The sequence below is a fragment of the Saccopteryx bilineata genome, chromosome X (genome assembly GCF_036850765.1).
Source record: "Saccopteryx bilineata isolate mSacBil1 chromosome X, mSacBil1_pri_phased_curated, whole genome shotgun sequence".
Taxonomy (NCBI): Eukaryota; Metazoa; Chordata; class Mammalia; order Chiroptera; family Emballonuridae; genus Saccopteryx; species Saccopteryx bilineata.
The window spans coordinates 95,083,906-95,109,289 of NC_089502.1; the positions used below are offsets into that span (position 1 = coordinate 95,083,906).

General features: G+C 36.6%; 1 protein-coding gene and 1 pseudogene across 1 annotated transcript in view; one reads left to right on the forward strand and one right to left on the reverse strand.

The window, feature by feature from the left end:
• The window catches only part of EFHC2 (EF-hand domain containing 2), a 283,160-nt gene that overhangs the window by 78,779 nt on the left and 178,997 nt on the right, over nt 1-25,384 (reverse strand). The gene's annotated exons all lie outside the window — the stretch shown is intronic.
• Nucleotides 11,142-11,612, forward strand: LOC136317059 (peptidyl-prolyl cis-trans isomerase A pseudogene; annotated as a pseudogene).

Sequence of the window (25,384 nt, forward strand, 5' to 3'; positions counted from 1 at the left end):
CTAGACAGCATTTGGTGGGGAAAAGAACAGAGTTTCTGTTTTCGAGAAAGAGACTGAGCTCTCACAGACGCAGATGTTGTCTTAAAGGGCCTGCACAGAAAATCTTATTCACAGCCACTTGCCTGGGGCTCTGGCGAAGAAGAGTTGAGAGAACTGGAGTGGCATGAGGAAAGTGTAAAGTTGGAGACCCAGGGAGAGACACCATAAGGGAGAGACACTGTGGGTGACAGACACTGGAACCCCTGTGCTGAATCATTCTTCAATACTGCAGTCCCAATCTTTCTTAGGCAAAGCATCCCCTTTGTATGGCATCAGTCTGGGGAAAAACAACTGCTCTGCCCTTGGGAGTCTATCCTAAGCCAGAATGACAACGGGTCATTCTGAGAGGCCAGGAAGCAGGAGGCACGTCAGTGGCCCAGTTGTCTAATGTTGAGATCAGAGCATTCCTCCACACACTCCCGACTCTAGGACTGGTGATTCCAACTCACAGGAGACTTAGTAGAAACTGTCCAAACTGTGGGCAGACCACACCTCTGGGTTTTAAAGTCACATTCTCTGGACTACTGGGTCCACACCGTACTGAGGTCTGTGAAAAAAAGTCTGGACAGATAAACACCTGGGACCGAGGGGAGGAGCCAAATCCACTACCCTTCCTAACCCTTGAAATGCCACAAGCGCTAGACTCTAGCAGAAGTTTTTTCAGAGACTGAGCCTAACAAGCAGCCAGCAGACAGGCTGCAGGAGGCGGGACTCAGGTAAACATGGCTGTTTGAGCAGACTGTTCCCCAGGCCCAGTGTGGGTAAAGCCCAACCTAGGAGTGTAGTTTGGTATTGCTATGTATACCTGGGCACACCAGAGGCACCCACAACCTCTGGATTGCTTGTAGCTCCAATAAGGTTGATGAGGGCCAATCACAGCAGTGTCTCCACTGGTTTGTGCTGGGTTCCTGCCAGGGAGGTCCAGCACTGGCAAATCCAGGGGCTGGCAAATCCAGGGGCTGGCAAATCCAGGGGCTAGCTGTGGAAAGCATTGATTCAGGACCTAAAAATCTTTGCTAGAGTGGTATACTAAAGAAAGATTCCTCACAATTGGCCCAGCTGAGGTGAGTTCCACTCTCTGTGATCAGCACCAGTATAGAGGCTCATGTGCATTGGATGGGGTGGAGCTTCACAGTCACCTGGCATGGGCACTGAATATCCTGACCTGCTGGACTAGATTCCAAAGGGAGAAGGGAGAGGCTTGGAGCATGGATATTTAACAAGAAATCAAACATATCCTTGAAACAAATGAAAATGAACACAAAACAACACAAAATTTATGGGACATAGCAAAAGTAGTCCTGAGAAGGAAGATCATGACATTACAGGCATACATTAAGAGGCAAGAAAAAGCTCAAATAAACAACCCTGCATCTAAAAAAACTAGAAAAAGAACAACAAATAAAGCCCAGGGAAAGTAGAAGGAAGGAAATAATAAATATCAGAGCAAAAATAAATGACATAGAGGCTAAAAAGATACAAAAGATCAATGAAACTAATAGCTGTTCCTTGAAAAGGTAAACAAAATTGACAAATCTTTAACCAACTCATCAAGAGAAAAAGAAACAGGACTAAAATATATAAAATTAGAAATGAAAAAGGAGAAGTAACAACTGAAAACACAGAAATACAAAGGATTGTAAGAAAATACTATGAAGATCTATATGCCAAAAAATTAGACAACCTAGGTGAAATGGATAAATTCCTAGAAATATACAGTTTTCTGAGAATCAATCTGGAAGAACTAGAAAACGGAAACAGACTGATTACAACAAATGAAATAAGAACAGTTTCAAAAAACTCCCAGCAAACAAAAGTCCGTGACTGGATGGCTTCACAGGCAAATTTTACCAAATATTCAAAGAAGAACTAACACCTATCCTTCTCAAGCTATTTCAAAAAATTCAAGTGGAGGAAAGACTTCCAAGCTCCTTTCATAAGGCAAGCATTATCCTCATTCCAAAATCAGGTAAACATACTACAAAGAAAGAAAACTATAGACCAATATTCCTGATGAACATAAATGCTAAAAATTTCAACAAAATATTAGCAAACTGGATTCAGTAATAAATTTAAAAAGTCATACATCATGATCAAGTGGGATTTATTCCAGGGAGGCAAGGCTGGTACAATATTCACAAATCAATCAATGTGATTCCACACAATGGGAGAACATATTCGACAATATGTCTGATAAGGGGTTAATAACCAAAATTTATAAAGAACTTCTAAAACTCAACACCAGGAAGGTAAACAATCCAATTAAAAAATAGGCTAAAAATCTGAATAGACACTTCTCCAAAAAGGACATACAGATGGCCAATAGGCATATGAAAAAATGTTCAATGCCACTAATTATCAGAGAAATGCAAATTAAAATCACAATGAGATACCACCTCACCCCTGTCAGAATGGTACTCATTAACAAATCAACACACAGTAATTACTGGCGAGGGTGTGGAGAAAAGGGAACCCTCCTGCACTGCTGGTGGGAATGCAGACTGTGCAGCCACTGTGGAAAACAGTATGACATTTCCTCAAAAAATTAAAAATGGAACTGCTTTTGGATCCAGCTATCCCACTTTTAGGAATATACCCTAAGAACACCAAATCACTGATTCAAAAGAAGATGTGCATCCCCATGTTTATTGCAGCATTGTTTACAATAGCCTAGATCTGGAAACAGCTCAAGTGTCCAGCAGTGGATGAGTTGATTAAACAGCTGTGGTACATATATACAATGGAATACTATGCAGCTGTAAAAAAAAGAAGGAAATCTTGCCTTTTGTGATGGCATGGATGGATTTGGAGATTATTATGCTAAGTGAAATAAGCCAGGCAGAGAAAGACAAATATCATATGATCTCACTTATATGTGGAATATAATGAACAAAGTGAACTGAGGAACAGAATAGAGGCAGAAGCAGGGTCACAGGGAGCAGAGGGACAGCTGTCAGAGGGAAGGTAGATGAGTGGATGGGATCAAAGAAGGTGAAGGAATTAATGAAATTATATGTACATAGCACATAGATACAGATAACAAACAGGAGAGCAAATCCCTAAAGCAATAGGGGAGGGAATTAGGGGGAGGGTGGCAAAGGGGGAGTAATGGGGGATAAGGAAGTGGGGGTGAGGGGGGTTATATTCAGTGGGACACTTGAATCCATGTAAACACAATAAATTAAAATTTACAAAGATTAATTAATATTAATAAAAAATAAAGTTAAAAAATGTTGATATTCAAATAAGGTGCTTAGTTTACAGTATTGTACCAATGTTAATTTCTTGGTTTTGATAATTTCACAATAATAAGATGTTAACATTAGAAGCCAGGTGAGGAGGATATAGGAACTCTCTGTACTATTTTATAAACTATTCTTTAAGTCTACAATTAATTAAAAATAGGATTTAAACAAAACAAAACTAATCTGAAGGGCGACTGCAAAAAAGCAAAAAATATCGGTAGTGAGGAAAAAAAGTCTAGTTTAAGATGAGCTTAGAAAACATAAAAGAAAATAATCCTCTATAAGTGGGAGTCAGAAGATAGAACAGAAGAATTGTATGCCATAAATTTGGTACAACAGAACAAAAAAATGTAATGGAATATGAAAGTACTGTGTTTAAAATTATTAAAGTGATAAAATATAGAGAAAGCATAAAGCAAGATGCCATGGAAAATAACAGAAATATTTTTAAAAATAGCACTTAAGGAATTGGAAGGTACAGTCATTAATAAACTATATGATGAATTTAAGGAAAATTACAAGAATGCAGCACAGAATAAAAAATAAATAAAATGAATAAAAGGTTAAAAGACATGGAGAAGAGAGAGAGGTTTAAAAATAAGTTAAGAGAGCAATAACAGAATGAGGAAGTGAGAAGGAAAAAAGAGAGAGTCGACATGAAAAGATATTTGAAGAGATAGTGGCTCATAAGAATTCTCAAATTAAACAGTTACACATAGTCCCCAGATACATTGTAATGAAACTGCAGAATCCCCAAAACAAAGAGAACGGCAACCAGAGGAATAATTAAATTTAACAAGAGAATTGCCAACAACCACAATGGATGGCAGAAGACAATAGAATAATATCTTCAATGGGTAATGGTAAAATAACTATAAATCTAGAATTATTTAGCTACCCAGTTAAACTTCAAAAGTAAAAGAAAAAAATATATATTTCAGAAAATAAGAGTTTATTCCCAGGGTTACAAAGCAAGACTTAATAAATACCAAGAATCAGTATCATGAAAACCATACTCTCTAACTAAAAATAATATGTATATAGAGAAATAAAAAACTAAAAGAAAGTTAACCTTATACACATTTAGAAATTTTAAAACAAATAATTTTCTAAAAAGAAATTATAATATTAGGAAATATTTATATATGAAAGACAATAAACACCAAACACACTAAGGCAAAAACAGTACTCAGGAAACAAATTAAAACCTTAAGTACATTTCTTAGACAATACCTAGTGAAACAAATGTCCTACTCAAGAAATTAGAAAATAAACACAGAAAAAACAGAAAGAAGGGTATAATAAAAGCAAGGTAGCAATTAATGAAATAGAAAACAAAGAAAGAAAGAGAGTGAGAAAATTTAAATCTGGTTCTTTTTAAATCTAGCCAAATAAACAACTCTAGTAAAACTGTTTCTTAAAAAGAGAAAAGGCACAAATCAATAGTACTAGGTCTAGAAATGGTAATGATTTTTAAAAATTAGATGAAATGAAAAAGTTTTTAGAAAATATATAATTTTCAAAACAACTCAGATGAATTGAAATCTGGAATAAAACATATTACCCTAAAAGAAAGTGAATCTTTAGTTAAAAATCTATATACATAAATAATGAAGGGTCATACGGTTTTACAAGTAACTTCTACAAAAGCTTCAGAACTGATAACATCCACGAACAGCTCTAAGAAACTTATAGTGAATATTCTGAAGCTTATTTTAGAGATTATTATAAAACAGTGCTATCTAAACTGGAAAAATATAATATTTGAAACAATTAATTACATAGAAGAAAACATAGGTACTAAACTCATGGACCTTGGCTATAGAGAATAATTTATGAATTTGACCCCAAAGGAAAGGGAAGTAAAGGCAAACATAAATGAATGGGACTATATAAAACTAAAAAGCTTCTGCACAGCACAAGAAACTGACAACAAACAGGCAGCCAACTAAATGGGAGATGATATTTGTACTATAAGGCGTTAATATCCAAAATACACAAAGAACTCACAAAGCTCAGCAACAAACAAGCAAACAATCCAATTAAAAAAGGGGAAGAGGACCTGAACAGATACTTTTCCCAAGAGTACATACAAATGATCAACACGTATACGAAAAGATGCTCATCTTCACTAGCTATTTGAGAAATGCAAATCAAAACTAGAAAAAGATACCACTGCACACCTGTTAAGATTGGCTATTACCAAGACAGGCAATAACAAGTAGAGAGGCTGTGGAGAAAAAGGAACCCTTATTCACTGCTGGTAGGAATGCAAATTAGTACAACAGTTATGAAAGAAAATTTCGTGGTTCCTCAAAAAGCTAAGAATAGAACTACCATATGACCCAGCAATCACTTTACTGGGTATCTACCCCCAAAACTTGAAAACACTGGTATGTAAAGACACATGCACCCCCATGTTCATTGCAGTGCTATTCACAGTGGCCAAGACATGGAAACAAACAAAGTGTCCCTTGATAAAGGATTGGATAAAGAAGATGTGATACATATATACAATGGAATACTACTCAGCCATAAGAAATGATGACATCGGATCATTTACAACAACATGGATGAATCTTGAGAACATTATACTGAGTGAAATCAGTAAATCAGGAAAAGCTAAAAACTGTATTATTTCACACATGGTTGGGATATAATACTGAGACCATGGACATAGATAAAAGTGAAGTGGTTACCTGAGGGTAGAGGATATGGGGGAGGGTGATGGAGGAAGGAGTGTGGGGAAGGTGTAAAGAGGGATGAATATAAGGTGACAGAAAATGATTTGACTTTGCACAATGGCTATACAATATACTCAACAGTTCAAATGCTATGGAAATGTTTACTTGAAACCTATGTAGTACTCTTATTGGTCAATGTCACCTTGTTAAATGTAATTTTCTAAATAAAACTTAAAAACAAATAAATAAAAATAAACTGGACAAAGACAGTCTGAGAAAGAAAATATATATGCTTAGTTCCTTTATAAAAAATGATGTGAAAATCCTGAATAAATATCTGCATCTACCAAAAACTTATGACAAGCAAAAGAGTTAAAGGTGAAATATTAGAAATATTTCTTTTAAAGCTAGAAAAAAGGTAAGGATACTTGCTATTATTACTTATCTTACATATATATTATAGCTTCTAGCCAATATAATCAGAAAATAGAAAAAAATTACAAGGATTAAAAGGGAAGACATAAGTCTGTCATTATTTAGTTTATATGATGTAGTCCAAAATAAAATCCAAAAGAATCTATAGATTGAGAACTCAATTGAGAAATAAGATCAACATATAAAAATTAATATATCATATACACCAGAAACAGCCAATTAAAAATTTTAATTTTAAAGTAAAAAGATAATATTTGAAATAGAAACAAACTTATACAGCATTATAAAACAAGATATACTATATTCATGGGTGGGAAATCACTATTTCATAATGACAATTCTTCCCCCAATTAATCTTTAAATTCAACATAATTCCAGTCAAAATCCAATCTGGCTTCTTAAAGAACTAGAAAAAGTCATTATAAAATTAATATGGAAAATGAAAGTCCTAGGAATAATCAGAAGAATAAAAATTAGAATCCCACTATATATCACAACTTATCATGATGTTATGGTAACAAATTAAAACAGGTGGTACTGGCTTAGGGAGAGACAAGTAGACAAATTTAACAAAATAAAGAGATTAGAAAACAATTCATATTGATATGGGACCACGAAATACCGTTTCACCGAAAATAAAACCTAGTGCAATTTTTTTAAGCTTAGAAATATAAAACCTCCCCCCAAAATAACACCTAGTGCGTCTTTAGGAGCAAAAATTAATATAAGACACTGTCTTATTTTCAGGGAAACAGGGTAGATTGTTGTACATGGAAATAAAGTCATAAGAATTTTGATGGAATTCAGAGTTTGGCTGGTTATGCTGATGTTTGTGATGACATTACTACAGTATATTAATAAATGTTGATTTTCTGTTCAATAATAAATGTGAATTCTTGTTCATGGAAAGATAGGACATCTCCTGAAAATAACACCTAGCGTGTCTTTAGTAGCAAAAATAAATATAAGACACTGTCTTATTTTGGGGGAAACACGGTATGTCAAATGTTCCAATACAAACCACTGGGGAAAGGATAGACTTACTGCATGGTGCTGGAACAACTGGCAATTCAAATGGCATTCATAATTTCTTAAAGAGAATGCAAAATTCACAAACTATAACGTAAAAAAGTGGGTAAGTCCAATTATAACTAAAAATCTAAATTGAATATGACAAAAGATACTGTGCAAAAAGTGCAAAGAGAAGCCCACAAAGAGAATGTATCTAGAATGCATATAAGCAACAAAGGACTCACATCCAAAATGTATCAAGAACAAATCAATAAAATTTAAATCCTAACAGAAAAATGACCAATATGCAAAATATAAACTGGTGCATACATTTTGAAGAATTTAACAGTCTTTTGATACAGCCTATAGCCCAGAATTCTACTTCTCTGTTTCTATTCTAGAGAAATTAGCACACATTCACAGAAACGTGTATGTTCCTTTACAGCTGTCTGCAATAGCAAAAAAAAAAAAAAAAAAGAGCTGTTCAAAAGTATAGGAAACTATAGAATGACCCCCAAAGATAACAATTCCTAATCTCTGGAACCTGTAAATGTTACTTTATTTGAAAAAAAAAAAAAAAAAGAGTCTTTGCACATATGTTTAGTTGATGAATCTAAAATTTGAGAGATTCCATTACCCTGGATTATTCAGGTGGGCCCTAATTGCCATTACATGCATATATCCTTATAAGAGTGGAGGGGAGGGAGGGAGGGAGATGAAAAGAGTGAGAGAGTGAGAGAAAGAGAGAGAAGAAGAAGAAAGAACAGGAGGAGATGATAATGTGAAGGCAGAGGCAGTGATTAGAGCAATGTGACCACAAACCAAGGAACGCCAGTAGTCATCAGAAAGTTGAGAAAAAGCAGATTCTCCTATAGAAATTCCACAGGGAGCACAACCTTGCCAACATCTTGATTTCATCCCAGTAATACTAATTTGAAACATCTGGCCTTCAGAATTGTGAGAGAATAAATTTCTGTTGTTTTAAACCACCTAGTTTGTAGTAATTTGTTACAGTGGCCAAAGGAAACCAATATAATAAGTAAAAAATTGATAAACTGTATTATTGACAAAATGGGGTACTGTAAAACAATGAGAATAAATAAACTATATCTACACGTATTGAAATGGAAATATTGCCATATCACGTTGGTTGAAAACAGCAAGTTGCAAAAGGTTATATACAGTATCGTACCATTGTAACTAATATTACTTAGTGTTGAAAGAATGAATGCCTTCCTCTTAATTTTAGAAAAAGAGAACAACTTTATCTCTTACCTCCTCCATTTAACATTTTACTGGCACTTCTAACAAGTATGATAAAGCAAGAAAAAAATCAAATAAATCAAATTTGTAAGTAAAGAAGTAAAACTGCTTTTATTCACAGATGACAAGAGTGTCAATGTAGAAAATCTTATGGAATAAAAAAGAAAGTTACTAGGACAAATAGGTGAGTTTACAGTGTAGCAATATACAATCGGAAATTGAAATAAAAAACAATACAATTCACAAAGTTATCAAAAATATAAAACATTCAGGAATAAATCTGATAAGACCTGCTCCCTGAAAACTATAAAGTATTTCAGAGACAAATTCCCAATAAATGAAGATATCAAAAGACTCAATAGTGTCAACAAATTTATAAATTCAGTGCAATCATAATCAAAATCCCAGTAAGATTGATTGTAGAAATTGACAGGCTGATTCCAAAGTTCAAAAGGAATATCTAATTTTGTATCACGGATTTGTCACTATATCGTGGGATTTTACAGTATATAGGTATTTTTATATAGTATTTATTATTTTAATTACTTTTGCAGTAAAATAAGCAAAATTAGTGTGGGAAAGGTTAATAACAGTGTGGGGAGGGTTTATAAACCCTTATAATATATATAAATAATAAAATAAATATAAGGTTGCTAGTTTGCAGATTTTTGCCTATCATGGGGGGTTCTGGAACCTAACCCCTGCAATACACAACGGAGCACTGTATAACCAATTTAACTTTTAAAAATATCAAAGCTTATGGGCTAATATTACTAGATTTTAAGACATATTATGAAGATATAGTAAGTAAGAGAATATGGTATCAGTGACAAGATAAACAAATAGATCAATAGAAAAGAACAGAGTCCAGAATAGGCCTGTTTTGCACACAAAAATTAGGGGATATTCTATTGCTTCATATTCATTTTGAAATATCCCCTAATTTTTGTGAGCAGTATATATGGACAACTGATTTCCAACAACAGTTCAAAGGCAGTTCAGTGGAGAAAATTAGTTTTCTCAAGAAATGGTGCCGGAAAAGTTACATATCTACATGTGAACAAACAAAACTTCAACTCATACTTTATATCACTAAAAAAATTAACTCAAACTGGATCATAGACCTGGATGTAAAACCTACTGTAATGCCTCCAGAAGAAAACAGTAAAAAGCCTTTGTGACCTTGGATTAGTCAAAGATTTCTTTAATATGATACCAAAAGCATGATTCACAAAAGCAAAAACTAATAAATTGGACTTTAAAACTTTTGCTCTTCAAAAACCCCTTTTCAGATAATAAAATCACAAGCCACATACAAAATATTTTGTAATCATATATCTGATAGGAATTTATATCCAGAATATATAAAGAATTCTCGAACACAGGAACAACAAAATAACTCAAAAAATGGGCAAAGGGCCCTGGGCGGTTGGCACAGCAGTAGAGCGTCAGCCTGGCGTATGGAAGTCCCGGGTTCGATTCCTGGCCAGGGCACAGAGGAGAAGCGCCCATCTGCTTCTCCCTCCTTCCCCCTCTCCTTTCTCTCTGTCTCTCTCTTCTCCTCCCGCAGCCAAGGCTCCATTGGACCAAAGTTGGCCAGGCACTGAAGATGGCTTCATGGCCTCTGCTTAAGGCACTAGAATGACTCCGGTTGCAGCAGAGCAATGCCCGGATGGGCCGAGCATTGCCCCTGGTGGGCATGCCAGGTGGATCCTGGTCGGGCGCATGTGGGAGTCTACCTATCTGCCTCTACCCACTTCTCACTTTGGAAAAATACAAAAAAAAATGGGCAAAGGACTTGAACAGAAAGTTCATAAAAGGAAATTTACAAATGGCAAATAAACTCATGAAAAACTACAGTGAGATACTACACATCAATTAGAATGCCTAAAATTAAATAGACCTTACAAAGAGTGATAAGCATGTGGAGGAATTGGAATTCTCCAAGACTCCTGGTAAAAATAAAAAATGATACAATTGCTTTAAAAATCAATTTGGGTATTAAAAGCTGAACAAATTGAAAAATTGACAACTCTTCTTAGTCAGGGAAGTGAGGTCACAGGACAAACCACTGCCCCCAAAATTGGACAGACAGACAAGCAGCAGAGAATCATGCCTTAAAAGAGTAGAAATCCACAAGCAGAAAAGCCTGTATGGGAAATAGAAGCACAGTAGAAAAATCTAAGGTGTAACTAACAAATTTCTGGGCCTCAGTATAGACAAAAATCTAAGAGATGAAAACTCCAGGGGAAGCCAGTCATCAAGGAGACCACACAATTTTGTGAGTTTTATCTCCAGGAGCTCAGTCAGGTTCTCACAGTGAATAATGAAGAAAAATCCCTCTGGCTTCTGGCAGGGAGAGGAGAAAATCAACCATTTCAAAATATGCCAGAACAGTCTGTCATTCTTACCAAGGCCTGCTTTCAAGGGAACCTATTTTAGGCCTTGCAGATGCCACCCATGCACAGCCATGGTCAATCCCACTGTTCTATTTGACATCATTGCCCACAGTGAGCCCTTGAGCCATGTCTCCATTGATTTGTTTGCAGACAAAGTTCCAAAAACAGCACAAAACTTTCATGCTCTGATCACTGGGGAGAAAGGATTTGGTTATAAACTTTCCTGCTTTCACAGAATTATTCTGAGGTTTATGTGCCACAATGGCATGGGTAGCAAGTCCATCAATTGGAAGAAATATGATGATTAGATTTAATTTGAAGGTTTTGGCATCTTGTCCATAGCAAATGCTGCACCCAACACAAACGATTCCCGGTTTTTCATCTGTACTGCCAAGGTTGAGTGGTTGAGTGGCAAACATGTGGTCTTTGGAAAAGTGAAAGAAGGCATGGATATTGTGGAAGCCATCGAGTGCTTTGGGTCCAGCAATGGCAAGACCAGCAAGAAGGTCACCATTGCTGATTGTGGACAACTCTAATAAATTTGCTTGTTTTATCTTAACCATAAGACCATTCTTTCTGTAGGTCAGTAGAGCACCCCTTCACCCCAATCTGCTCAGAAATCGTATAATTTTTGTGCCCTTGCTGCTTCTCACTGGGTTCTGTGTTTTCTTATCCTCCATCCACATCTAGCTGGATTGCAAAGTTTATGATTACAAAATAAAAACTAACCAACAACATACAAGAAAGAAACTATTTTACCAGAGCCTAAACTATTGGGATAGCCTTTATTAGAAGCTAACTTATCTGGGGCAAGAGAACTACTCAATTCTACCTCCTCTGGGCCTTCCATATGTGGAAGAGAAATAACCAAATCTAGCTCCTGCAAGCCATCCTGACCCAACTAGAGAGAGTAGGGGGAGGAAACTGAAAGTTATTTGTGAAGTTCACAGCCATGGGATACAGACACAGTAAAAGATGGAGATCTAATCATAGCAATAAAGCATGCACTCCCTTACCCCACACCTTACCACCGCATCACCTAAAGGCCTAGTTACGAGAATTCCTTTTACCCAGTGCATACTGACTGGCTTTTTAGAAAAAATTACAAGGCATCATAAAAGGCAAAAAACACAGTTTGAAGAAACAGAGCAAGCATCAGAACCAGACTCAGATATGGTAAGGATGCTGTAATTATCAGACTGTGGATTTAAATGATTATCGCTAATGATAAGCAAAGGGCTCTAGTGCAAAAAGTAGATAGCACACAAGAACTAATGAAAACTGTAAGGAAAGAGATGGAAAGTCTAAGAAAGCATCAAAAAGAAATGTTTGAAATCAAAAACACAGTAAGGTAAATGAAGAATGTCTTTGATGGGCTCATTAGTATAAAGCTGAGGAAAGAATGTATGCTCTTGAGAATATGTCAATAGAAACATCCAAAACTGAAAAATAAAAAAGACTAAAACAATAGAACAGAATATATAAAAACAAAAACAAACAAACAAAAAACTTGGGGACAACCACAGAATGTATAATGGAAATTTCAGAATGAGAGTAATAATAATAAAAAAGGAACAGCAGAAACATGTGAAGCAATGATTGAGAAATTCCCCTAAATTAATGTTAAACATCAAACCACAGATTCAGAAATCTCTGAGAAAAGGCAGTATAAATGCCCCCCCAAAAAAACTATATCTAGATATATTATATTCAAACTGTAAAAAATCAAACATAAAGAAGAAATCTTGAAAGAGACCAGGAGTTGGGGGGAAACGCCTTACTACAGAGGATCAAAGATAAGAATTAAATCCCACGTCTCAAAAACCATGCAAGCAAAAGACAGTGACAGAAAATACTGAGGAAAAAACCCCACAAACCTAAAATTTTATATCCCATAAAACTATCCTTCAAAAGTGAAGGAGACTTTCTCAGACAAGCAAACATTGAAGGAATACGTTGCCAGTAGATCTGCCTTGAAAGGTATGTTAAAAGAAGTTCTTCAGAAAGAAGGAAGCTGATATACATCAGAACCTTGGATCTGTATTTCTTAAAAAAGAGCATTAGAGAAGGAATAAGTGAAGGTAAATAAAATCTTTGCTTTTTCTTATTCTTAAGTGACCTAACAACAGTTTGTTCAAAATTATAATAGCAACAATGTATTTGGATTATGTATATATGTATATGCACATATATGCCTCAGTAAGTAAAATAAATGACAGTGATGATGCAAAGATAGGAGAAAGGAATTAGAAATATTTTAGTATTATAGGGGTTCCCTCACTATCTATGAAAGAATTTAGTGTTATTCAAAAATGGACTTTATCTATGTAAACATAAACTGCAAATTCTGGGCAACTACTAGAAAAAATACCATTTACAATAGTACAAAAGTATCAAATAGCTAGGAAAAATTTAATGAAAGATGTAGAAAACCTCTTAAAAATTAACAGAAAACAAATTCAGTAATTTCTCACAAAGTTACACATATGCCTATCATATTATCCAGACATTCCACTTCTAGGTATTTACTCAAGGGAAAGCATATTTCTAATTTCGGTGGGGAGACAAGGGTGCTAAAATTCTTCTGTATCTTTATTGCGATAGTGGTTGTATAACTCTAGGAATCTGTCGCAATCATGGGACTGTATACCAAAAAGAGTAAAGCTTTCCATTTGTAAATTTAAAAATAAAATAGAATTTAAAAAATCAAATGCAATCTCAGAAAGTTGGGCCACATCTTCTTTGGATGGGAAACACATTAAAAAACACAAAAGCCCTACCTCACCTAGCTCAGTTCAGGAATAAGGAGAATTTATTACTATTCTTTCTAGTCAAAGGTATGAGTATCACAAAGTTTGGGGGTTCTGCATTCTAAATTAGATTGGAGATCTTTTCATAAGAGCAACTTCCAAGATGTAGCACATTTTTCTACCTCTGCAATTAAGAAACTTAGAAGCCATGACTCTGAAGCACAGAAGACTATCAAATTGTCACTCAAATAATTAAAAACTAAATACTTAGTTTGAGGACTGCATATTTTCAGTCTTCTAATTCTTTGGAATGTGTTGGTGCATGCTGCTACAGTTAATATTGCTGTTTAACAAGTTAACTTAAAATTTGCAGTTTAAAACAACCATCTTACTATGGTCATGGATATTGTGGGTCAGGAGTTCCAACACCGCACAGAAGAATGTCTGGAGTTTCAATTTAGAAGTCTCTGTAACTGAGATCTTAAATGATGTGAAAGTGTCTTTGCTCACAAGTCCAGGGCATGGCAAGGACCATTAGCCAATATCTCAGTTCCGGCTGTCAATTGAACTACTACCTACACATGGTTTCTCCATGCAACCTAGGCTTCATAGTCTGGCAACCTCAAGGTGGTAGGACTTCTTACACAGTAGGTCAGAGCTCCAAAAGCAAGTATGACATGAGATAATGCAGAAGCTATATAATCTTTTCTAACATTCCCTAAGAAGTCACACAGCTTCACTTCTGTCACATTCTATTGGTTATAAGTGAACCACACGCACTCAAGATTCAAGAAGAGATGACATAGGCCCCCCTTTCAGTGTAGAGTATCAAGTTCACATTTTAGATGAATATGTTGGATGGCAGATACTGTTGCAGCAATCTTTGAAAAGTACAATCTGCAAAGTGTGTAGTATACAATTTCCTTCAGTTAACAAGATCATTGGTATGAAGCCTTCTTCAGTTAATTGGGGTATTGATTTAGTAAGGATACTTCTGTTCTCAAGAAGTGAGACTTTATTATACAAGAAAATTGTTGAAAACTATAAGATGTGAGAAAACATTTAAAAATTAGCATTTCACTCAATCTCTCCACCCTCCCCAGCCCATTCCCACCCCCAACAGCTGTTAGACTGCACTCAAAATAGAAGAAAACTCATTAACACAGATAATAGTGTGATGACTGCCCAGGGAAGGGATGTGTGAGGAGGTAGAGGAGTGGAGGAGGGTATAGGGAAGACAAATAGTGACTTGAACACACAATACAGTGTACAGATATTGTGTTGTAGAATTGTGCACCTGAAACATATATAATTTTGTTAACCAGTGTAACCCAATAAATTCAATTTGAAATTTTAATAAGTAGAAGTATGCCAAAGAACACGAAAAAATAAATAGGTAAGACATTGTCACTAATTTAATAAAATTTGCAAAAGTATATTTTAAATCTCTAGATTTTTTAAATATAAAATATTCTGGCTCACAATTTTTCAAAAAAGCATTCTAAGAATTTGAGTAAAACAAACCTTCATGATTATCTCACAGCATACACAGAATTCAATTTGAGAGGAAACATTTTAAACACTAAAATCAACTTAAACAGATTACAGAAAGCAACCATAAAACAAAAGATTGACAATTTGAACTTCATCAAAATGTAAAGTATATAGAGTACTCATCAAAGGACAGCAATGAGATAATGAATTGGAAAGACATAGACTAGGAGAAAAATATTCACAAAACATGTATTTGATAAATAACTAGTATCCAGAAAATATAAAGAACTATAACTCAATAATACAATAATACAACAACCAAGCAATAAAAATTGGCAAAAGATCTGAAAAGACACTTCACAAAAAAGATATACAAATAGTCAATAACCACATTTAAGAAGTATTCAGACTCCAAGATGGCAACAGAGTAGGTGGATGTTCCAGCTGCCACCTCCAAGGAACAAATTTGATTACAACTAAATTTAAGAACAATCATCTTGAAAAACTAACTTGGACAAAATGAAGAGGAGTCCATAACCAAAAGTCACAGAAGCCACATTGAGACTGGTAGGAAGGACTAAGACGCTAAAAAGGGCTTCCCCACTCCCAGGAGCAAGGGGTGGCTGCAAGTATGGAGGGACTCTCACTGTAGCAACTGGGACCTAAGCTCCAGGCCAGGAGCTTCAGCCTAGAGCAGCGGTTCTCAACCTGTGGTTCGCGACCCCGGCGGGGGTCGAACGACCAAAACACAGGGGTCACCCAACCCTTCCTAATCCCTGAATTGCCACAGGCTCTTGACTCCACCAAAGGTTTTATTTCAGTGGCTGAGCCCAACAAGAAGCTAGCAGTCAGATGCAGCAGGAGGAATCTTGGGCCTTTTTCTGACTTGCTCCAATCCCAGTGTGGGTAAAAGCCAGTTTATGTCTGCAGCTTGGTATTTGCATGTGCTCCTGGGCCCAGTAGAGGCAGCCACAAACTCTGGGTTGCTTGTAGCTCCAAGAAGGTTGCTGAGGGCCAGTCATGGGCAGTGTCCTGCACTGGTCTGTGCTGGGTTCCCTCCAGGGAGGACCAGGGCTGGCACATCGAGTGGCCATCTGTGGAGAGCGTCAGCAGTTCAGGATCTAACAACCCTTGCTGGTGGCATATCTGAAGGGAGGGCTCGCTCCTTAGACACTGGGCACAGTTGAGGAGAGTTCCTCTTTCTGTGGTCAGCTCCTGCACAGCGGCTTGTGCACACATTGGACAGGGTGGAGCTTGAGAGTCAGCCGTCCATGGTCCAGAATATCCTGCCCTGCTGGGCTAGGTTCCACAGGGGAAGGGAGAGAGGCTTGGAGCATGGTCATTCAAGGTGTAGGTTCCCTATAGCCTATTGTTGGACTTGGTCAAGGAGCTTAGTCACTTTCAGGGGACACTGTCAGACATAGGAGAGGTCTCTCTCAATCTTCCTCCCTGAGACCTGGAGCTCCTCAGCTGAAAGAAATTCTGCTGAGGGGACTGTTGCGCCACCTAATCTAACCTGAAGTTCACGTCACTGGAGAGAAATAAAATTGGAATATCCAGCAGTATCTGAGGAATTAGGCTCTGGAGTAGAGGCCACTTTCCACATACTTAACTCTTCATCAAGAGAACCCTGAAGTAGGGACTCCCACTAATGTCACCCCAACCTCAGCTGCCCTAACCCAATAAGCTTGCAACTTGTGGAGGGGTTGGTGGGGTGAGGCCAGTCCGAGCTCACACTATACAGTCTTTCTACAGAAGACTCTGTGGGAAGATCAGGCAGCTGCAAGAAGAGGAGCAACTGAAAAGTGGAGGCAAATCTTACGGATCTTGGGGCTTTTACAGAGCTGCTGTCATCTCTAAGTAGGAGGAAGCTGATCTTTATACAGAGGTTGTCCGCTCCCACACTACCCAGGCAAAGAAGAAGCAGACAAATAGCAAACAGAGCATTAGCTCCAGACAGGTCGCTCATGGTAGGTTACAAACAACTGCTGATGCCAGCCCATACCAGAACCCTGCCAAAGAGGACCTAGAACCAACACAAACAGAAGTGGGTAGCAGTCCACACCAATGCTAGACTGAGCCAGTTACATAAGCAGCACACCTAAAGGAGGTGTCAGCAGGTACCAGAAACTGCGGAGAATAAACACACCCAACAGGACAGTGTCTAATACACATTATCAAGGTTGACGTTTAGAGCCAGAAAGTCTGAAGGGATCACTCTACCCATGAAAAGACCAACTGCGTTTAATATTCACATACAACAGGAGAGAAAATAGTACTCTCAAGAAGCATTCCTAGAACAAGGAAAACAGGTGGTCTGGAGGTCAGTACCACTGAGGCCATCTTCTTCATAAAGATATCACAAAAATTTCAAAGTCAGACAGCACTATCTAATGCACAAAGATAAATGTGACCCTAATGAATCAACAAGGGAAATCCCCAGAAAAAGAACTGAATGAGATGGAAGTAACCAAACTACCAGATGCAGAGTTTAAAATAATGATTTTTAGGATGCTCAACATCTTAGAGCAACAATGGATGGACATAATGAGCACCTAAATAAAGAGATAGCAAGCATCAAAAACAACACTAAAATCATAAAAAGGAACCAGTCAGAAATTACAAATACAATATCAGAAATGAAGACTGCACTAGAAGGAATCAACAGCAGGGTGGATCATGAAGAGGATCAAATCAGTGATTTAGAGAAAAAGATAAATGTAAGAAACTGACCAGACAGTAGTGCAGAGGATAGAGCATCATCCTGGGATGCTGAGGACGAAGGTTTGAAACCCCAAGGTTGCCAGCTTGAGATCGGACTCATCAGCTTGAGTGTGGGGTTGTTGGCTTGCATGTGAAATCAGAGATAAGACACCATGGTCACTGGCTTGAGCCCAAAGGTTGCTGGTTTGAAGCCCAGGGTCACTGGTTTGAGCAAGGGATCACTGGCTCGGCTGGAGCCACCTGGTCAAGGCACATATGAGAAAGCAATCAATAAACAACTGAGGTGCTGCAGTGAACAATTGATGCCTCTCATCTCTCTCCCTTCCTGCCTGTCTCTCACTGTCTGTCCCTCTCCCCTGCTCTCTCACTCTCACTACAAAATAAATAAATAAAGAAGAGAAGCAGATGAGCAAAATAAAAGAGGCTCAAAAAGACTGACAAAACTCTGAGACCTCTGTGACAACATGAAGAGAAACAATATCTGCATTATAGGCGTTCTTGAAGGAGAAGAGAATGAACAATGGATAGAGAACTTGTTTGAAAAAATCATAGCCAAAAAGTTCCCTTAACTGATGAAGGAAAAAGTCACACAGGTTCAAAAAGCACAGAAAATCCCATGAAAGATGAACCCAAGGAGGCTCACACCAAGACACGTCATAATTAAAATGCCAAAATTAAAGAGACAAAGAAAGAATACTAACAGCTGAAAGAGAAAAGCAATAAATTACCTACAGAGGAGCCCCCATAAGGATGACATCTGACTTCTCAACAGAAACACCTCAGGTCAGATAGGAGTGGTGAGACATATTCAAATTCATGCAAAATAAGAACCTACAACCAAGACTACCCTATCCAGCAATGCTATCATTTAAATTTGAAGGAGAAATAAAGAGCTTCCCATACAAAAAATGGCTGAAAGACTTCATTATAACTAAACCTGTACTGAAAGAAATGTTAAAGAGCCTGCTATAAAAAGAGCAAAGGAAAAAATAAATTGAGAGTAAGAAGACAGGAGGTTTAAAAAATAAAATGGTAATAAATAAGTATATATCAATAATAACCTCAAATGTAAATAGATTAAATTTTCCAATCAAAAGACATAGGGCAGTTGCATAGATAAGAAAACAAGACCCATATACATGCTGTCTACAAGAGACCTAACCCAGAACAAAAGATACACATAGACTAAAAGTGAAGGGATGAAAAAAATATTTCATACAAATGGAAATGAAAAAAGAAACTGGGATAGCAATACTTATATCTAACAAAATATCTTTTAAAACAAAAGTTATAGTAAGGGACAAAGAAGGTCACTACATAATGATAAAGGGAGTCATCCAACTAAATAATATAACCATTGTAAAAATTTATGCACCCAATACAGAAGCACCTAAATATATAAAGCAGATTTTGATAAACATAAAGGGTGATATCAACAGCAATACAATAATACATAGTAGGGGATTTTAATACCCCGTTAACATCAATGTATAGATACTTCAGACAGAAAATTAACAACAAAAAAAGTGGCCTTAAATGACACACTAGATCAGCTGAATTTAATTGATATCATTAGAGCATTTGACCCCAATGCAGCAGAATATACATTCTTTGAAGTGCTCATGGTACATTTTCTAGAATAGACCACATGTTAGGACAGAAAACAAGTCTCAATAAGTTTAAGAAGAATGAAATCATATCAAGCATTTTCTTTGACCAAAAAGCCATGAAACTAGAAATCAACTACAGCAGAAAAACTGAAAAAATACTGAAACACTTGGAGGCTAAATAGTATGTTATCAAATAACAAATGGGTTAACAATGAGATCAAAGAAGAAATAAAAAAATTCTTGAAACAAATGAAAATGAACATACAATAACCAAAAATCTATGGGACACAGCAAAAGCAGTTCTGAGAGGAAAGTACATAGCATTACAGGCATACCTTTAGAAGAAAAAGCTCAAATAAACACTCTAATCCTGCACCTAGAAAAAGAACAAATAAATCCAGAGAAAATAAAAGGAATGAAATAATAATGATCAGAGGCAAAATAAATTACACAGAGACTAAATAATAATAATAATAATAATAATAATAATAATACAAAAGGTCAATGAAACCAAGAGCTGGTTCTTTAAAAAGGTAAATAAGATTGACTATTCTTTAACCAGACTCATCAAGGAAAAAAGGGACAGGACCCAAATAAATGAGAAATGAAAGAGACGAAGTAACAACTGACATCACAGAAATATGAAGGAGTATAAGAAAATACTATGAAGATCTATACGCCAATATATTGGACAACCTGGGTAAAATGCATTAAGTCCTAGAAACAAACAATCTTCCAAAATTCAATATGGAAGAATCAGAAAAACCTAAGCAGAATGATTACAACAAATGAAATTAACACAGTTATCAAAAAACTCCCAGCAAATAAAAGTCCTGGACTGGATGGCTTCAGAGCCGAATTTACCAAACATTCAAAGAATTAACAACTATCCTTTTCAAGCTATTCTGAAATCTTAAGAGAATAGAAGACTTCTAAGCTCATTTTATGAATCAAGCATTATTTTAATTCCAAAACCAGGTAAAGACAGTACAAAGAAAGAAAACTATAGACCAGTATCTCTGAAGAACATAGATGCTGAAATTCCCAAAAAGGTATTAGCAAACCGATCAACCAATACATTAAAAAGAACATAGAGCCCTGGCCAGTTGGCTCAGTGGTAGAGTGTTGGCCTGGCATGTGGAAGTCGTGGGTTTGATTCCTGGTCAGGGTACATACGAGAAGCGCACATCTGCTTCTCAATCCTTCCCTCTTTCCTATCTCTCTCGTCCCCTCCCGCAGCCAAGGCTTCACTGGAGAAAGTTGGCCCAGGTGCTAAGAATAGCTCCATGGCCTCTGCCTCAGGCGCTACAATTGCTCCAGTTGCAATGGAGCAACACCCCAGATGGGCAGAGCATCGCCGCCTAGTGAGCTTGCAGGGTGGATCCCAGTCAGGTGCATGCAGGAGTCTGTCTCTCTGCCTCTCTACTGCTCACTTCAAAAAAATACAAAAAAAATAATACATCATGATCAAGTGGGATTTATTTGAGGGATGCAAGGCCAGTACAATGTTCAGAAATCAATAAATGTGATTCATCACATGAACAAAATGAAAGATAAAAACTACATGGTCATATAGATACAGAAAAAGCATTTGATAAAATCCAGTACACATTTATGATCAAAACTTTCAGCCAAGTGGGAATACAGAGAACATACTTGAACATAATAAAGGCCACGTATAACAAACTGACAGTCAACATCATACTCAATGGGCAAAAATTAAAAGCAGCCCTTTTACAATCAGAAACAAGGCAGAGGTGCCCCCTTTCACCACTCTTATCCAACATAGTCCTGGAAGTCCTAGCCAGAGGAATCAGACAAGAAGAATAAATAAAAGGTATCCAAATTGGAAAAGAATAGTAAAACTGTCATTATTTGTTGATGACATGCTACTGTACATAGAATACTCTAAAGTCTCAGGCAAAAAACTACTATACCTGATGAATGAATTCAGCAAGGTAGCAGGATATAAAATTAATATTCAGAAATCAGTGGCATTTTTACACACCAACAATAAACTGTCAGGAAGAGAAATTAAGGAAATAATCCCTTTCACTTTACAACAACAACAAAAAAATAAAGTACCTAGGAATAAATTTAACCAAGGAGGTAAAAGACTTGTTTGTTTTTTTTAAATTATAAGACATTGAAAAAAGAAATCGAGGAAGATACAAACAAGGGGAAGCATATACCGTGTTCATAGATAGAAATAATTATCATCATTTAAATGTCCATATAACCTAAAGCAATCAATAGAGTCAATGCATTCCTATTAAAATAACAATGGCATACTTCACAGACCCAGGACAAATATTCCAAAAATTTATATCGAACTAAAAAGGACCCAAAAAACCTCAGCAATCTTGAAAATGAAGAACAACGTGGGAGGTATCACACTTCCTGTTATCAAGTTATACTACAAGTCCATTGTAATCAAAATAGCTAGGTACTTACAAAAGAACAGCCATACAGATCAATGGAACAGAAAAGAGAGCCGAGAAATAAACCCATGCCTTTATGGTAAATTAATATTTAACAAAAAAGGCAAGAGTACACAATGGAGTAAAGATAGTCTCTCATTTTGGGAAAATTGAACAGGTACATGCCAAAAAATAAATAAAACTAGACCAACAAATTACACCATTAACTAAAACAAATTCAAAATGGATAAAAGACTTAAATATAAGTCACAAAACCATAAAAATCTTAGAAGAAAATATAGGCAATAAACTCTCAGATATCTTCCGTAGCAATATTTTTGCTGATACATGTACACAGGCAAGTAAAATAAAGGATAAAATAAACAAATGGGAACACATCAGACTAAAAACATTTTGCACAGCAAAAGACACTGTTAAGAGATTACAAAGAAAACTCATTCAATAGAAGAACATATTTTCTGATATGTCTGATAAGGGGTTAATAATCAAAATTTATAAAGAACTTCTAAAACTCAACACCAGGATGGTGAACAATTTAATTAAAAAGTGGGCAAAGGAGCCTGACCAGGCGGTGGCGCAGTAGATAGAGTGCCGGACTGGGATGTGGAAGGATCCAGGTTCGAGACCCCAAGGTCGCCAGCTTGAGCACGGGCTCATCTGGTTTGAGCAAAAAGCTCACCGGCTTGGACCCAAGGTCACTGGGCTCCAGCAAGGGGTTACTCGGTCTGCTGAAGGCCCACGGTCAAGGCACATGTGAGAAAGCAATCAATGAAGAATTAAGAAAGTCGCAATGCGCAAGGAGAAGTAATGATTGATGCTTCTCATCTCTCTCCGTTCCTGCCTGTCTGTCCTTGTCTATCTCTGCCTCTGTTTAAAAAAAAAAAAAGTGGGCAAAGGACCTGAATAGGTACTTTCCCAAAGATGATATAGAGATGACCAATAGGCATATTAAAAAAAATGTTCAACATCACTAATCAGAGAAATGCAAATTAAAACCACAATGAGGTACCACTTCACATCTGACATAATGGTGCTCATAAACAAATCAACACACAAAAAGTGCTTGTGAGGGTGTGGAGAAAAGGGAACCCTCTTGCACTGCTGGTGGGAATGCAGACTTGTGCAGCCACTGTGGAAAACAGTATGGAGATTCCTCAAAAAATTAAAAATGGAACTGCCTTTTGACCCAGTTATCCCACTTTTCAGAATATATCCTAAGAATCCCAAAACACTAATTCAAAAGAAGATATGCACCCCTATGTTTATTGCAGCATAGTTTACAATAGCCAGGATCTGGCAACAGCCCAATTGTCTGATGGTAGATGAGTGGATAGAGAAGTTGTGGTATATATACGCAATGGAATACTATGCAGGCACAAAAAGGAAGGAATCTTACCTTTTGTGACAGCATGGATGGACCTGGAGATTATTATGCTAAGTGAAATAAGCCAAGCAGAGAAAGACAAATATCATATAATCTCACTTATAAATGCAATCTAATGTTCACAATAACCACAGGAACAAAATAGAAACAGAGGCAGGGCAACAAGGAACAGAAGTACAACTGTCAGAGGGAAGGGAGATGAGGGGACAGAATCAAGGAAGGATTGGCCAAATTACATATACATAACACATAGATAACAGGGCAGCAAATCCCAGAGGTAAAGGGGAGAAGAAGGTAGGGGGATGGGGGCCAAAGAAGGTTAAAAGAGGGACATGTTTTGGGGGATTGAGGGCATTATACTGAATGGGACACTTGAAATCATGTTAACACAATAAATTAAAAAATTTAATTAAAAAATAAATAAAGAAATGTTCGACATCATAGGTTATCAGGAAAATACAAATTAAACTATAATGAGACAGCCTCTACTACATATCTACCAGATGGCTTAAATTAACAAGCCTAACAGTACCAAATGTTGGTAAGGTTGTAAAGTGACTAGACCCTTATACACTGTTAGGGAGGATGTACAATGGTACAATCACTTTGGGAAAAAGTCTGGCAGTTACTTGTAAAACTAAACATGTACCTATATTCTAGCAATTCCACTCAAGGGTATATAACCAAGAGACATAAAAATTTATGTCCACAAAAATATTTTTACTAGAATATTCAGAACAGCTTTGTTTATATTAGCCAAAAACTGGAACTAACCCAGGTATCTATCAGCAGGGCAAAGAATAAACAAATGGTGGTCATACAATGGAATATTACTCAGCAATATAAAGGGACAAATTACTGACATTGTAAATAAACCTCAAAATCATACTGAATAAGAGAATCCACAAAAGGATATGAGCTGTATAATTCCATTTATATGAAATTCTAGAACAGAAAACAAATATCCACAATGAAAAAAAAAAGTAGAAGTAATTGGTTCTTTTTATTTTTAATTTTATTTATTTATTTTAGAGAGGCGGGGGAAGAGAGAGAGACAGAGAGAAGAGCAGGGTGGAGCAGGAAGCACCAACTCCTATATGTGCCTTGACTAGGTGACCCTAGGGTTTCGAACCAGTGACCTCAGCATCCCAGGTCGACACTTGATTCACTGTGCCTCCACAGGTCAGGCAGAAGTGATTGCTTCTTGAATGGGGAATGTGGACTGGGATTGACTGGGTCAGGGTGTGAAGGAACTTTCTGGGGTGATGATAATGTTCTATGTCTTAATAGGGGTTTGGGTTACAGAAGTATATACATTTGCCAAACCTCAGAAAATGTGTACTCTTTAAGGTTTGTGTATTTTATTGAACATAAATTTTACATCAAAAGGAAAAAAACTGTAAATAAATGGTATGCTGAAATATTTAGAAAAAAATAATTGATGACTATGCTTTTCTTTGACATGCACCAAAGTTAAGATGAATTAATAGACGGATGGAGGGATGTGTGAATGGAGAGATGACTAATATTCACAGATACCACATTTTTTTCCAAACTGAAGGCTTGTGGCAACTGTGCATCAAGCAAGTCTATCAGTGTCATTTTTCTAACAGCATCTGCACACTTTGAGTCTCTGTCACTTTTTGGTAATTCTCATAATATTTCAAAAATGTTCATTATTATTATATATGTTATGGTGATCTGTGATTAGTGAATTTTCGTGTTACTATTGTAATTATTTGAGGGCACCATGAGCTGCACACACATAAGACAGTGAACTTAATAAATGTTATGTGTGTTCTGATTGCTCTACTGACCAGCCATTCCCAAGTTTCTCCTTAGGCCTCCTTATTCCCTTAGCTATTGAAATTAGGCCAATTAATAAGCCTACAGTGGCTTCTAAGT